Source organism: Mycteria americana, chromosome 2, assembly GCF_035582795.1.
Source record: "Mycteria americana isolate JAX WOST 10 ecotype Jacksonville Zoo and Gardens chromosome 2, USCA_MyAme_1.0, whole genome shotgun sequence".
NCBI classification, from domain to species: domain Eukaryota; kingdom Metazoa; phylum Chordata; class Aves; order Ciconiiformes; family Ciconiidae; genus Mycteria; species Mycteria americana.
In genome coordinates, this window is record NC_134366.1 from 6,442,425 (window position 1) to 6,457,432 (window position 15,008).

The window sequence follows — 15,008 nt, forward strand, 5'->3', positions numbered from 1 at the left end:
CTCCAAAGGGAGCAGCATCCCTCGCTGACATTAAAGGCGACTGAGCGAAAGGGCACGAATATAGGCCAGTATAGGCCAGACTTTATATAATTATATAGGAAGGAAAACTGGGATGTCTCTTTGTAGAGGCTGGGAACGTTTCACTGGAAAACTAGGTTAGACTGAAAAAAAGAAAGAGCCTCTGTAACCCAGAAATAGCTGGGAGGTTTAAGTATAATTTTCCAGCCCTGTGTTATTATGGTGCTAATTCAGGTCTGAGAAATAAATGTAGGTAAAGGTCTCCCAAGGTCAAGAGGAGAAACAAATCACACCCACAGCTTCCTTTTCATAAAAAATCCCTTGTCCTGATCGAACAATCTCCATTCACATGGAGTTGGTTCCCCTCACCGCGTGGGGGGTAATATTTGTGTATAATTGATTGATAGATTCATTAATTAATAAATTTAGAAATAAGGCAATTTTTTGAGTTGCCTGGAGCACATCCTTTCACCTGGAAAGTGAGTTTTGGGAGCAAGCAGAGCCTGGAGGTGCCTCACGTGCCCCGGGAGCCGAGACGGAGGCAGCGCTTCTGCAAGCAGAGAGCTGGGAGGAGGGAGCTGCGGGTGCTGCACAGCCAGCAAGGAGCTGTGATTTCAGTTTGCGTCCCTGCAGCCTTCCCTTAGGAAGCAAGTGATGGCACAGCAAGGCCAAGCCAACCGCCTCAGAAAGCCCAGAGCAAGTTCACTGCAATGTTTATTGCTCTTTGAATTCACATTGCTTTTTTATTTGTATGAGGCTAACGAAGATTAGCTCCCTTCATGGACCACCACCATGCAAGGTGCTGCACAAGAAGAAGGTGCCTGTGCCTAAGAGGGAACAACCTCAAAACCGCATCAGCCCTCGTCAGTCCACAAACCCCTGCTTTTTGCTGAGAGCAAAGTGATCAGAGCCACCAATGTCTTTGCTCTGTCATGGAAGGAAATTGCTGCTAAGAAACGTCAGCGATGCAAGGAAGGACGAGGAAGTCAGTGCAACAATTTTTCCGGGAAGGCGAGACATCTCCTTTCCCATCTGAAATGTGCATATTTAAACAAGTGCTAGGAAGTTGGGCAAAAGAAAATGAGCTGGTTTTGCTTACATGAGAGCCAAGAACCCAAAGCCTGTTGCTTTGGCATCTTCCAAGCCTCCTCTTAATGTGAGCTCCCAAACAGAGGGTATATCTGTGGGGAAGGATTACCAGCAACTGGTCTCGTTTCAAATGAATGTCCACTTGCTACCCCAGGGTAGTGGTTGGATATCTGGTAGCAGTTTCATCATACAGCCACCCTGAAACCCAAAAACTGATGTCCAGACCTGAGACAAGGAGGAAAATTCATGGCTCTAAAGTCAGAGTTCAGAGCAGGAAAGTGCAATGCTAGAAATGGCTGAAACAGTTTGAAGGAATTGTGGGTTTTGGCCAATCTGACCTGCACTTTCTTCTTTCTTAAATGTCAGGCGTTCTCTGAGACTTGATTTGTTTTTATCTTGATTTCCTTAGGATATGGAGCCTGTGCAGTCATTGGCCCTCCAAGGGGCAGACAGAGTGGCTGGGGAGATGAGGTTGATGAGGATTTGGGAGAGGTGTAAGGGCAGGAGGGTGGGCACTGGTGTTACAGCTCAGCCATGATGCACAGAGCCAGAGGAAAGCAGCCTCCGGCAGCCATGCACAGGACCACTTGGGTTTTAATTGCTTTTCTTGTTGGACTCTTTCTTCTGAGCGTGGTTTCAGCAGCATTGCCAAGTCCACGGATTTCCCCAGCCGAGGCTGCAGGCTCAAAAAGGCTAAATAGTCCCAAGCAGCACTTCTCACTTGTGATTGCTCCTGGAAGCCAAAACTCTGTCCCTTCTGGTTTTTATCCCCAAAGAGATGACAGGTGGTAACTCTTTTCTTTCGCTGTGTTTTTCTGACATGAATTTAAATCCCAGCCCTGTAGATTTTTGACAAGGAGAACTCAGGCCTTGATCGTTACAACTGTTCACCTCTAAATGCATCAAGATGAAATCTCTTTGGCAAACCTGAGCAAGGCTTGCGCTAGATATGGGGTGGGTAAGAAGCTAAATTCTTAGACACCAACAAAATCTCAGCTTTTGAAGAAAAACCCCTAAAACTCCAGACCTCACAGCAGGATTTTCACTCTGCCATTTACACTGTGGGTCTTTAAAGGCTAAAAGTGATTTAAGGGCCAATCAAGATTTGCCCTGGCTGGTGCAGAATGCATTGGGTGGCACGATGCGAGATGGGAAACAAAATGAAGTCAGAAATACCAGCAAGGTCAGCTGTCACTGTGGGACAGCAGGCAAAAATCACCAGTCTGGGAGAATTTCCTTATGTTTTGCTCTCCTGCATCATCCCATGCTGGGCCAGGAGATAGGGACGGTGTATGGACAGTTTAGTGAACAGCTTTGCTTGAGTTGGAAGGAGGTGAGCGTCTTAGCTTAAGCTAACACAGAGGACCTTGAAGCTGCGGCTATTTTATCATCTGGGAGCAATACAGCTGCAACCTCAGGCCAGCAGCTGTGCTCTTGTGAGTTTTGGACCCCAAAGAAAATGGGAGATAAAAGTTGTCTTTGATCTTGTTGGGCTGGGTTTTTATTGCAAAGTCCCTCCGTTTATAATTTACTGCAGTCGTAGGTTGGGGAAGGATGGGAAATGGGGGAAATGGAGCAACGCAGCTCGTGGGAGGGACTGGTCATTTTGAAAGCTGTTTCTTAGAGCCAATATGACTGTCTGCTAGGTCAGACAGGGAAGAGACTATTATTCTCTGCCCGCCCCCCCTTTACAAAATATATCCATGCCTGAAATTGCTCAGTATCAGGGACCCATCCAGAAACCCTTCCTTATCTCTTGACTAATCATGCCTGGATGAGGCCAAACTGGAGCTTGCTTCATCTCACAAAGGACTAAACAAACACTCTGGCTCCTGGTGATGCAACTCCGAGTTGATTTTTCCAGTTACTCAACTTCTCTCTCCCTAAGTATAATGTGCTGAACTTTGAAATAAATGCCTCTCTCAGCGATTTCAGCAATTTATGTCAAGAAAATCTGGATGCATCAAAGTGAGAGATAATATTTTCTGACACAGCACAGGAATAAAGCTGCAGCAGTACATGTAGCTCCTGAGCCTTCGTCTCAGCTATGCCACTGACAAGGTCTATGGCCAAGGGCAAGGTAGTTGAACTGCCTGTTCCTCAGTTTCCCCACTGCTGAAAAGGGGATTGTGGCATTTATCCCAAGCAAAGGAAGTGGGACAATATCATACAATATACCTATAACACCGATGGAAGCTGTCTGTGAAGGAAAGGAAATGTGGACTCTGCTGTCTCAGCAGAGAGGATGTTTTATTCTCAATTTGTGCTAAAAAATGCAGCATGTAAAGAGGTGTTGCTGATTATTCTTAAGAATCAGCAACATACATTACATTCAAAGAGCCTTTTCCATATGCTATTTCTGTTCTCTTGGCTGCTTCCCAACATGGGTCATTACCTCCTGCCTCTTACAATTGCCCCGCTGCTTCTTTCCGATACAGCCTTCCCCTTCCCCACCCAAAATGCCTGTGCAGAGTTGCAAGGAGCTTGGAGGGCTCAACCCCCGGAGAGACTGAGTGCCCCAATGGGAGCTGAGGGCATTCCGATATTTATGAGAGCAGCTCCCAGCTTGCGGAATCAGAACCAATGCTCCTATTTTTATGCAAACAGCCTTGCTAATGAGAGACAGGTCTTCCTCCAAACCCCTTGATGAAAATCCCAGAAGCCTACAGGGTCTGAAACCCAGAGCATCCGTGTGATTTATCTAAAAAAGAGGGAAATGCAGGAAATTAACAGTGCCTTGAGGTTGCCTTTTTTCACTCCACGAAGCCTGGGGTGGATGAGCAGATCTTTTAGGGTAGTATAACCTGCCCGTGACTGTTTACAGCAGGACACAAAATTGCCTAGCTTTGGCCATGAGATTCCCAACGGCAAAGGTGACGGGTTTGTCTCACTGCTGCTCCCCATCTGGAAGGCACCTCGAGAATTGGGGGGCTGCCACCCCCTCTGCCCACTGAGCATCACCTTGGAGAGGCTCAGCACTGGGCTGGAGGGCTGCCACCAACAGAAGCCTGAGTCTCCACCACCCAGACTCTCAAGAAAGAAAGGTTCAGCCTCAATTTGAGACGCCCCAGTTAGAAAACCCAGACTTTGATGAGGTTCTGGGAGAGGAATTAATTCTCTTTGCACTTTTCCACAGGACTTTATAAAGCCCTTTAACACAAGTCTTTAAGACAATCTGCCTTTTAACCCTTTTATCTTCACAACAACCTTGCAGCATAGGGACGTGTTATTTCTTTTCTGATTTACAGACAGGGGGACTGAAGTGTAGAAGAGCTAAATAAATACCTTCACTGCATTCACACAGATGGGCTGTGACAGAGCAGAGACCTCACACAGCCCTCACCAAGTCTTCAGTTACTGTCCAGTGGAGTAAAATGTTGTTCTGGAAGGCAAAATAGAGTGACTTTTGGCTTCCCATACACTCTGTCACATTATTTGGATAACATCTTCCATGTAGGTGACGCCTCTTTTGGTTCTTGGCCCAAGGCAAGTCTCTTGTGGTGTCCTCCAGCCCGGGGGTGTTTTGCTTTTTCCTTTCATGTCAGAGCCACGAGGAAAATGCTCACGAGGACATTTGCTTCCTGGGTCCAGCTCCAACTGAGACGTCTCTTCTGAGCACTGGCAGGAGAGCGGCACTTGTGCCTTTGGCTCCTGGAGCTCAGCTGCAAGTCGGAGGCACTGATCGGAGCTGAAGTGACCTCAACCGACCCGAGCCGGCACTTCCACAGCCTCATCCAGCATCTGCAGATGCATGGACACGCTTCCTTGCAACCCAGATACCTCCATCCTGGCTTCTCAGAAAGGCTTTTTCTCCTCTGCCTGCTCCTGTAACCATCAAAGGAAATTTTGAGCCTTCATCCTAATGCACAGAAGCATTTTTTTAAAGTGGTGTGCTGGGCATGAAGGCAGTACTTGAAAGGTTTAGTGAGCGGTGCAATGGAAGAGGAAGGTTTGGGCAGGCTTGCTCTTTCTCTCTGCTTTTCCTGGCTACTCCCAGGTTTTGACTGGATTTTGTCCATCTCTGGACCAAAGTTTCCTCTCTCTCGTCCCTGGTCTGAATTCACCTTAAGTAAATAGATATGTATGTGATGTGTATTAAGGCTTAGACTCTACAGCAGTATGTGTGGCATGCAGTCTCTCACTACCGATGTCAGTATACTTATCAGAATACTGATAAGTATGCTTTTTATATCTATATATATAAAAGTGTATATATACATAAAGTATAAGCACACCTGAGCTGTTGTGATGCCGCCCAGTGTGAGGTGGGCAAGCACCAAAGCCAGACTCCTCTCCTGCCCCGGGACAGAGGTGACATGGCCGATGCCCAGCATGTGGATCTCGGCTTCCCTTGGGTCAATGGAGAAGGATGAAGGGACACCTCAGACTGGTGATTTATCCACCTCTTAACACGGGAGGAATCCCCCTGCAAATGAATCCATACAGTCATATTTGCAGACGGGGGAACGCCATGCCTCACTGGGATATCACCTGGGCTGTAGTCAGCAGGAGACTTCAGGAAAACCAGCAACAAACAAAACCTCTCCCCTTCCCAAAAATCCTTTAGTAATGAATCCTGGAGCCAGATATGATTTTAAATCACACTAAAATTTGGTGGTGGATGCCGGGAATAAGATCTACCATTTTCAAGGTCTGCCTATGACTTACCCAGGGCTAACATCATCCCAGAATGTCTTTGGGCCCCAGGTTTAAGGTGACTTGTCCCCCAGGAATAACCAAAGGGAATTCGGTGAGGACTTTTGTTCCTGAGGGCATTCTGTGGGTATTTCCCTGGAGCCAGCCAATGCGCCTGCTTTCCCTGCTTGGGATGGCTTCCTACCACTGCCCGGAGTCTGCCTGGCAGCCAGGGTGCAAATTGCAGCCCGTAGCACACAAACGTCCCTGTGCACTCTCGTGGGCCCAGGCAAAGGCTGTTCATGGGGAACCCTGACTGCGGGTGACCTCCCGACACAGCCTGGCCTTAGCCAAAAGCTGGTTGACGTTAGAGTCGCTGGGGATTAAGTGAAGCACTGCCCTACCCTGCTGTTGCCACTTCTGCCTCGGTGTCAAAGCATCTGGGATCCCCTTAGCGCTGCCTTGCCCTCCGTATTCCCTGTGATAGGGGGCAACAGAGCCAGAAGGGAGCTGTGGGTTGCCAAAGGGAGGATCAAAATGCAAGGGAAGGATGAAGGGATTTGGGATGCAGCAAATATGTGGGTTTGGATAACTCCTTCCTTCCTCCCCTTGCGGGAAAGGAGTCCCTGTCCCCAGTGCACAGGATGGTCACTTATCTGGCCTCATCCCAGAGGTAAGCCTGCGTGTAACCACATTAACATGACGTAGCAGCATATATTAGACCCCTGTGTAAGTGGTTTCAGGCAGGCTTGGTTTACTACACCTCTCCTGGTTGCTGCTTGGAGATGGCAGCGGACCAGGCACGTGTCCAGAGCCTGCACGGGGAGTGTGCAAAGTGTTGCCATAACCCAGCAGGAGATGAGCACCGTATCGCCCGTGCCCAGCAGCCTGACCCCTGGGATACGTGCCAGGGCTCCTGTGAAATATCCAATATCCAATATCCAAGCACAGCAGGCTTCACCCTGTCCTGCTACCTCGACCTGCAGGAGGGAAGTCTCCCAGCTGCCTGGCTTGTTAATGCACCTCACTGCAGTGAAGCCCAGTGGGAACACCTGGGCTTGAAGCCAACTGGAAAGGACAGAGTGGGAGGCTTTGGAGTAACTTTGGGGGCCTTGGATCAGGCCTTGGGGAGAAGTTGCTCACTGAGATCTGGGGAATGGTGTCAGTGCAAGGAGCAGAGTCAGGCATCAGTGCTTGCTCGGATAACTGTGGCCTAAAGAGGGTTTCTAGAGCACTAGGACACCCAACGAGACACATCCTCAGCCAGTTCAGTCTCACCAAGCTCTCTAGGCTCAAGCTGCTGAGCCGCTTCTCCTCCAGTAAGTTTAAGACCTTGCACAAGTTAAAACAACCCCTGAGTAACTATACTCCTCTATTCTGGTCCCCAGCACTGGTTTTGGCCTCCTCAAACCCCACAATATAAATTAATCCAGATATAGTCTTCAGAGACAAAGTGCAGCTGTAGACCTGAAGTGACCCACAGTACTATGAGTACTTGGATGAGCCCCATCTGAAACAGAAAGGGTCTGCTTGTAAAGACAAAACCCAACCTGTAGCAGCAACACAGAACAGGAATTTCTGTAGAGGTCAAGAGGAGCTGGCTGTTGCATTTTTACCGCTTCATCTGTCAGTAGCATATACTTGGCAGGATTTTTAATGAAGAACCTGAATCGTTTTAGTACGGAGCTGTAATGAAATGGTGATTTCCCCTAACTCCTCCCATCACAGCTGCAGAGAAAGCTCCTGATCCCCCGGGTCAGACCTGGCTTGTCACCACGGTGTCCTCTAGATGCAGGTGTCACTGGCTGGCAGTGCCCACTCTGAGCTGCCTCTACTTTCGGAGGGAGCAGACAGCCCTGTCCCATGGCCAGCAGGACAGAGGAGGAACCTGGAGGAGAAACGCAGGAGTTCGCTTGGCTCGCTCCTAACTCAGGTATCACATCAGCATCGTGCTCTAGGGTTTGTTCCGACCTTAAAAACTGGAGGTCTGCCCGTTTTACATATGAGAAAGGAAACTCTGGAGGGCAAGTGTGCGATGTGGTTCTCACACACATGGGCACAGCCTGTCTAATGCTTTTGGAGATGTGGAGGAAGAGAAAGCCTTCTCATGGTGCAATAGAAATCATTCCAATATCTTTTGCCATTTGGAAGATTCCCTTGAGTTTCTAATTCAATTTTTTCCTTTAATTTCCCCTTGTACACACAGGGAACTCCTCTGGAACTGCTCTAACCCCATCCCACCTGCCCTTTGATGGTTTTAGCATTGTATAGTTATAGAAAGCTTTTCCATTCCCCCTGCCTGGTGATGGATGGAGCTGCACAGAGCAGATAGGAGCTCTTGCTGTGACTCCTCAGGCTTTGCTGGCACAGCCGCTGGACAGAGGGAATGGATGAGCAGGGGGATGAACACTTCCCATCTGAGCTTTCTCTACAGCCCAAATGACTGTCCCGTGTTCCTTCTCCATCTGTGCTGCTCAGAATGAATGAATCAAAGCAGAAAAGCCAGCTAAAGGGATTGCTTTGAGTCCCCTCTCTGAACCCAGACCTATAGCGCGTCGGTGGCTCATGTTGCTCCTCGCACAGCCTCAGCCTGGCTTCACCACTGCCCGGGGCCAACAGCTTTGGGCTCTGCTTCTCTGATCTGGCAGTGGTTCACATGCAAGGCAGCAGCCTAATGCTTTATGCGCACTAGTTAAATATATAGCCCAGCTAGCAGACTTTTCCAGGGCACACAAGCAAAATCACGATGCCCTGTAGCACTTGGAGGTGCTCGGCACACAGCTGCTCTGGACCAGAGACCCGAGCAGAAAGCTCAGCAAGGAATAGGGAACATTTCAATAGGAATATTTCAGTGAGTGCTTCCCTTCAGCTTCCTCTCTATAGAAAGTGGATCTGGTTCATCTGAGGCATGCCAGCCTCATGTGTCAGCCACTTTTACAGCAGCCAGGGAGATTAAATTCAGCTCTTCCTGTGCTAGAAGCACAGGCCCTTTATTAACCAAATGAAACCTGACTTCCCTTAAGCAGACACACTGCAGGGCTTTTGACACACGGACGAGCCATCTGGAGTCCATCCAGGTCGTGGCTGGGTTTTGCACATGCAAATACACCGGCTACAAGTCACCAAAATCTTCCCACTGTCTGATTTCCACTGTCACCTGCTCTCTTCCCTTGACTTCAGCACTCCCAATGGGACTCTTAAGAGTCCTGTTACGGACAAATTTTACATGATGAGCTGCTGCCCAAACCAAAACAAGACTGTTGGGTTAAAGCAACGGCCTCCAATTAGACCCAACAATTTTAATCAGCCCGAGTGTGGCAGCATGTTTAGCAAGGCTGCCGCTGCCACTTCTTTTTATGAAGTCATTCGGGTGGGATTTTCTGTGTGTGCCTTTTTAATGTCAGTGCATGTGTTTCAAAACCACAACAGTTTTGTTCCTGAGAACAGATGGTGACTGGGGGCTCTTTCAAGCCAGCTGCAAGAGGAACCTGGCCAGGGCTCTAACTGCTAGGGCAGAGTCTCCCACCTGCAGGGTCTGTCTCCTTTACCTCATCGAGAGGCGAAGAAGACCCAGCTCTGCTACAAAATAAAGGTAAAATAAAGGCCTGTCCTGCAAAGCTCCTGCTGGTGTCAAGGAGAACTCTGCGTGGCTGCAGATTAAAGGGCAGACCCTGGTCGTGGGACGTCTGCTGGGTTTGCCAAGATCCCATGGAGCATACAAGGGCACAGCAGAAAATGCACCCCGTGCACACAAGTACACTCTCCTCCTGGTCAGGACCTCAAGCCAATGTCAAATCAATTTTATTGGGGTTTTTATTAGCCTGGCAGCAAACACTGCTTAGCTATGGAGCAAGCTCCTGGTCCAGGTGTCCAGATGCCAAAGCCCCTGGCATCCTGCAAGGAAGGCCCTGCTCCCTGCCAGGGAGGGGGTAACAAAGGCTGCAGTGTGGGTTTGTGTGCTTGAATCCTACCTGAAGAGTGACAAGCAGACCTCATGTGGGATGTGAGAGCAGAAGGAAAGTCCCTTGGACAGGAGGAACCAGCTCAGCACAGCCCACAGCACCAGACCACATTGACAGCATGACTCTGATTGGTGTCCCTTGCCTCCTCATCCTCTGGTCCTCCCACATGCCAGTGCCACAGTTCCTCTCTGCCTGGATCCATCCCACCTTGCTGTGAGCATCTACATAAGAGGTCCAGCATCCCAGTCAACATCGATGGCTGTGGAAGGAGACAGGTCCCTGCAGACAGCAATTCACAACCTTGAGCTCAGCCTCCGGCGGAGGGGTCTCTTGCCTTGCATGGGCTACAAGAAGAGCCTGTGGTGACCATGCTTACAGTTGGTTCCCTCAGCTGAGTGCTCATATTACATGCCTAAATCAGGATCTGTGGACTGTAAGGCAGATTTTAAGTCATCTCCTAAAACTTGCCTTTGGTGAGCAAGGAGACCTCAAGAGCAGGCCAGTAGCAACAAACTACACATTTGGCCCCATGCACAAAGACCTTTACTCCACGAAGCTTCTCTCCATTAAAGAAGTTTCAGCCAAGCAAAACTTCATCCCAGACAGCCCTGGGGAGACCAGGAAGTTCTGCAAATACAATATGTTGGGATTAACAATGATGTTCATCAATAACAGGTAATGTGACCTGACAGGTATTGATTCAGCAGTACAGCGTCACATTTGCTCAGTATGTAGGTCACTCAAGCGCAGGCATTTCAAATAAGTGTGCAGCATCCCCTGACTGAGCCACGGGTACAGGGTGTCCCTTCTGCAAACAGCATGGGTCACTCCTCCTGCCTCCCCAGTTCACTTTCATCTGAAGCAAGAGATCATTAGTGTTCAGCGTTAATGATATTTCCATTGACGTTTGGGGTAGGGGAGTTTGGCATTTTCAAAGTACAAGCATAAGGCTGCCATGTGTCTGTTTTTTCCCCCACCTCCATGTCTTCCTCTCCTCTTTTGCCCAAGCACATTTTTCATTTGCTCTGAGTGTGGGGAAAATGGGAAATGAGCAGGAGGGGAAGGGGGGCTGCAGCAACTGAGGTGAGTGGGCTTGGATGGGACAGACCCAGAGTGGGGAAGATGAGGGATGGGAAAGGTTTTAGAGCAGTAGGGTTGAGAGATGAGAATTTTGGGGTGAGAAAAGTGAGAACGAAGAGCGGTGGGACAGGACGCTATGGGGTGTGGGTGCCCTGTTAGTATGTCATTTGGGAGCATGGTACGTAGCTCCCCCTCATCCCTCCATCCCTCCACCTCTCCATCCCTCCACTCCTCCAACCTTCCATCCCTCCGTCTTTCCATCTCTCCATCCCTCCATGTGCACACAGAGGAATGATCTCCCTCTGCCCCATGAGGAGCAGTGAGGCATCCATCTCCCATTACTTTTAACCTCCAACAATAGGGCAGTACTACATATGCCCCATGTTATGGTTTCACTGTTGGGTGAAGGGTCTGCCTGCGCACCTACCCCCGCTGCTGGGACAGACTAAAAACCAGCTCTTGGTTTGGGATTTCTATTAAACCACCTTGCTCTGTCATTTTTCCTTCTTTTTCACTCCCCTCTATCCAACCACAACCACCTTCAAGCCAGCTTGTGAGGGAAGAGGAACTCATGTTGACATTTTTTTCTTTCTCTTGTGGTTCCTCAAATGATTAATAGAGAATCTGGGACTCGTGCACTTCCCACTTAGGAAAAACCGAAATAAGACTACAGGGAAATTCTCTGGGTTCCCTCTTGCAAAGTTTTAACCAGATCATCCCATAAACGGGGAGTTCTGGAGCTGTCTCCTGACTAAAGAAAAGTAGACTTTTCCCTCCATTCCAAGAGGCTGTCAGAAATCAGCTATGCTTCATATAGCAATACCAATAATAGAAACACCAATTTTATTCCGGTGGTTTTATAAGCAGCCAGAAAACAGGATGAATTTTTCATGACAAGTTTTGCAAAGAAATGTAGTGGTTTAAGGTTTGCTTTTCCACCGGGGTGGGGAGATGGTGGAAATTAGTAATTTGAAATATTTCAAACCACTCAGACATTGTTTAGCTCGTATCTAACCTTCCTGAAGCACTGCAGACACCCATGGAAAGGAGAGGGGAAATCCAGCCTGGGCTGCTACACAGAGAAACCTTGTGTTTCGCAGCCTGGTTTCACGAGGTTTTCTGTTCAAGGCCCCCACGGTGTGAGCTCCAGGTATGGGAACAGGCGCAGGCACTGCTGGAGCTGTTGGGCTCTGGGAGCAGCAGAAGTAGTCATTTAGGAGTAGTCAAGTAGTCACCAATAACCCCAAGTCCTTAAAATAATAAAAAAATAATAATAAAAAAATAATAATAAAATAATGGGACAAGGGGAGATTCAGACTGGATATAAGGAAGATATTTTTTATGCTGAGGGTGGTGAAACACTGGCACAGGTTGCCCAGAGAGCTGGTAGATGCCCCATCCCTGGAAACATTCAAGGTCAGGTTGGACGGGGCTCTCAGCAACCTGATCTAGTGGAAGATGTCCCTGCTCATTGCAGGGGGGTTGGACCAGATGACCTGTAAAGGTCCCTTCCAACTCAAACCATTCTATGATTCTGTAATTCTATGATTAGGGCTTAGTAGCATTGGGTCATATTCTGAATGCCTGTTATTTATGTTATGCCTGATCTAAGTCTTGAGTCAAGGAAATCAAAAAGTCACGACTTCTCCTGACACTTACTTGCTTTAAGTGGTGCAGATGAGAGCTACTATCAAATTTCCTTAAGGCATTTTATGGTATCATCATAAGGCTGAAGGAAAAACCAGCTACAGTTGTGATTTATGGATTGCGGACAGTGAGCAGCTCATTACCATCCTCATTAAACTTGCTGCTGGATGGCGATATTAATATGAGCGATTAATGACATTACTGATATCTTAATATTGGAAATTCAAAAATGAGTCATTGGTCCTCTCCTAGATTGCTAGGTTGGCTTAAAGATTAGAAAACTTACATATTAAGGCTTTTAAGCTTTTCTCCCCGAATGCTAGGGCTAGAAAGCTTCTTTAAAAAAAATAAAAGCAAAGAGTCTAGGATCTGGGCAATGGAAAAAAGCCTGAGAGCTGGGAGCCTTGAATCCTGCCACAGAAAAGATCAAAACACTGGATTCCCGTAATGTGGTCTTGATCATGGGATGCTCTGGTGGTTTATTTTGTCTTGCGGGCTGTTTGTTGAATGGAGGAGAGTTTCTCATGGATGTGTCCCAGTGCTCTCTGTGTGCATGGTGCGTGTTTGAGGACAAGAAGCTTAGCGTTTTTATCCACTGTGTTTGGCTCGTTTAAAAACAAAGGAAAAACAGCAGCGTCATGTCAGGCTCAGAAGCAAATGGTAAAATTAAAAGGCAAAGACTTGTTTTGGGATAAGGCTGCGGGACTGAGCTGAAATCTATTACACATGCTGCTCTAGTCTTAACTTTTTGTAATTCTGGAAGGGATCAAAGAGCAAAGCTGTTGACTTTGCTAAGTGTTTGCAGGTCAGGCTGTGGGGAAAAATCCCTTCCATGCTTCAGCTTTCTTATGCCAAGGAAAAAGAGCAACCTCCCACGCTGCACGGGGGGAGAATTCTCTATTCTGACCTGTGGGAGAAGATGCTGCCCCCCGAGTGTCCCAGCCTGGAGATGGGGTAGGGTGGCACAAGCAGGGTGAGAGTCTGGACATGGGGCTGCTGGGATGTGGGGTGGAACTGAGGTCTTGTGGGTGGCCCAGAAACACCGTCACGGCTGATGGGAACTGCTGAGCTGCAGATTTTGGGTACTGAGGAGCCCCTGCTTGGCTCCACAGCCTTGGCACCAGGCAAAGCTGCCATGCAGAATAACCGTTGCAGAACACGCTGAGTGACAAGGAATAAGAAAACCCAAAGTAGCATTTCAGAGTTGTGCACAGCCCTGCTCAAAGCACTGCAGAGCCCACCGCCCCTCTGCCTGGCATGGCCTGCATCACCCCTCGGGGGTCCCAGCCCCAAAAGCCAAAATGTGCAGCACATTGAAAGCAGAAAATAAGGGGGGAAGAGGGACACACGACTTAAAAGCTACCAAACTTAGCATCGATACCAAGGATGAAGGATGCTGGCACTGACTGAAGAGAGGAAGGAAGTGATGGATGGATGGATGGATGGATGGATGGATGGATGGATGGATGGAGAGGTAGGCTAGATTCAAGGGATCCAGCCTCTGGATTGAATCGAGTTTTGATCCACATAATGTATGGGCAGGTCCCCAGTTAAAGTAGACTGTACCTTTTCTGTGATAGGGCTTTGAAACCGTCCTGATCCTCCTCATTATACACACACACACACACATGTATATATGTATAAACAACTTATTTGGGGAAATTATTTCTCTGAGGCTGTATTACCCCAGGAATGCCATAGCAGGGTCTGATAATCAGTCACTCAGGCTTGCATTTTGAAGAGCCTGAGGATCAGAGCAAGCCTTAGCATTTCCTTCAGTGACCTCCTGGTTCTGAGCTCTGCATAAGCATCATCTGCCAGAGAGCCTCACTGTCCCTTATATAAAGGAAAATCATGCTAACCCTGCTTTTATAGGGAAGGTAAAGCGACAGAGCAATTTTTTGTGCTACTTTTGTTCTCTTTGTTGCAAGAGCTTCTGCAAGCACCAGGGTCTCCCAGTGCTTCATGTCTCATAAAAACACATTGAAGAAAGGGTGCTGGCCTTATGTGACCTACTGGAGCTGGGAGCCAGAGCCAGGATTAGGACTCCAGTTCTCAGCTCCCAGTCCTGGATTCTCCTTATTAAATGACACCTCATCATTACAATAATGAGATCATCCCTGTTATTTAATTACATTCTCCTTGTTGCTACAAATCCTCTGTGTAGCAATCCAAGCACTTGCTTTCTAAGGTTAGCAGGAACACGGAGATATGTTTCCTGCCTCACTGTTAAGATGTATATCACTTATGTCTGGCCTGACATCAGCTTTTTCCTACTGTGGCTGTGGAAAACCTGAACTCACACGCATGCCCATGCTCTGAGCAGTGAGACTGCCAATAGTCACCTCCTCATTCAAAGATTTAGATGGGGGCTTAATTTTGTAAACCTGTGGGATTTCTCAAAGGCTGCTCACACCAGGAAAGTGAAGTGTCTACAGGATCAAGGCTTCTGGGGCTACATGCCATTTGTTTGTTGCAAAGATGTAGCTCTTTAGGGTGCCAGCCCAGAGAAGGTTCCCTGCTCCAAGGGGGTTCAGACATGCTGAGACCTGGCTCCTTGCCCACCTCTCTTTGGTT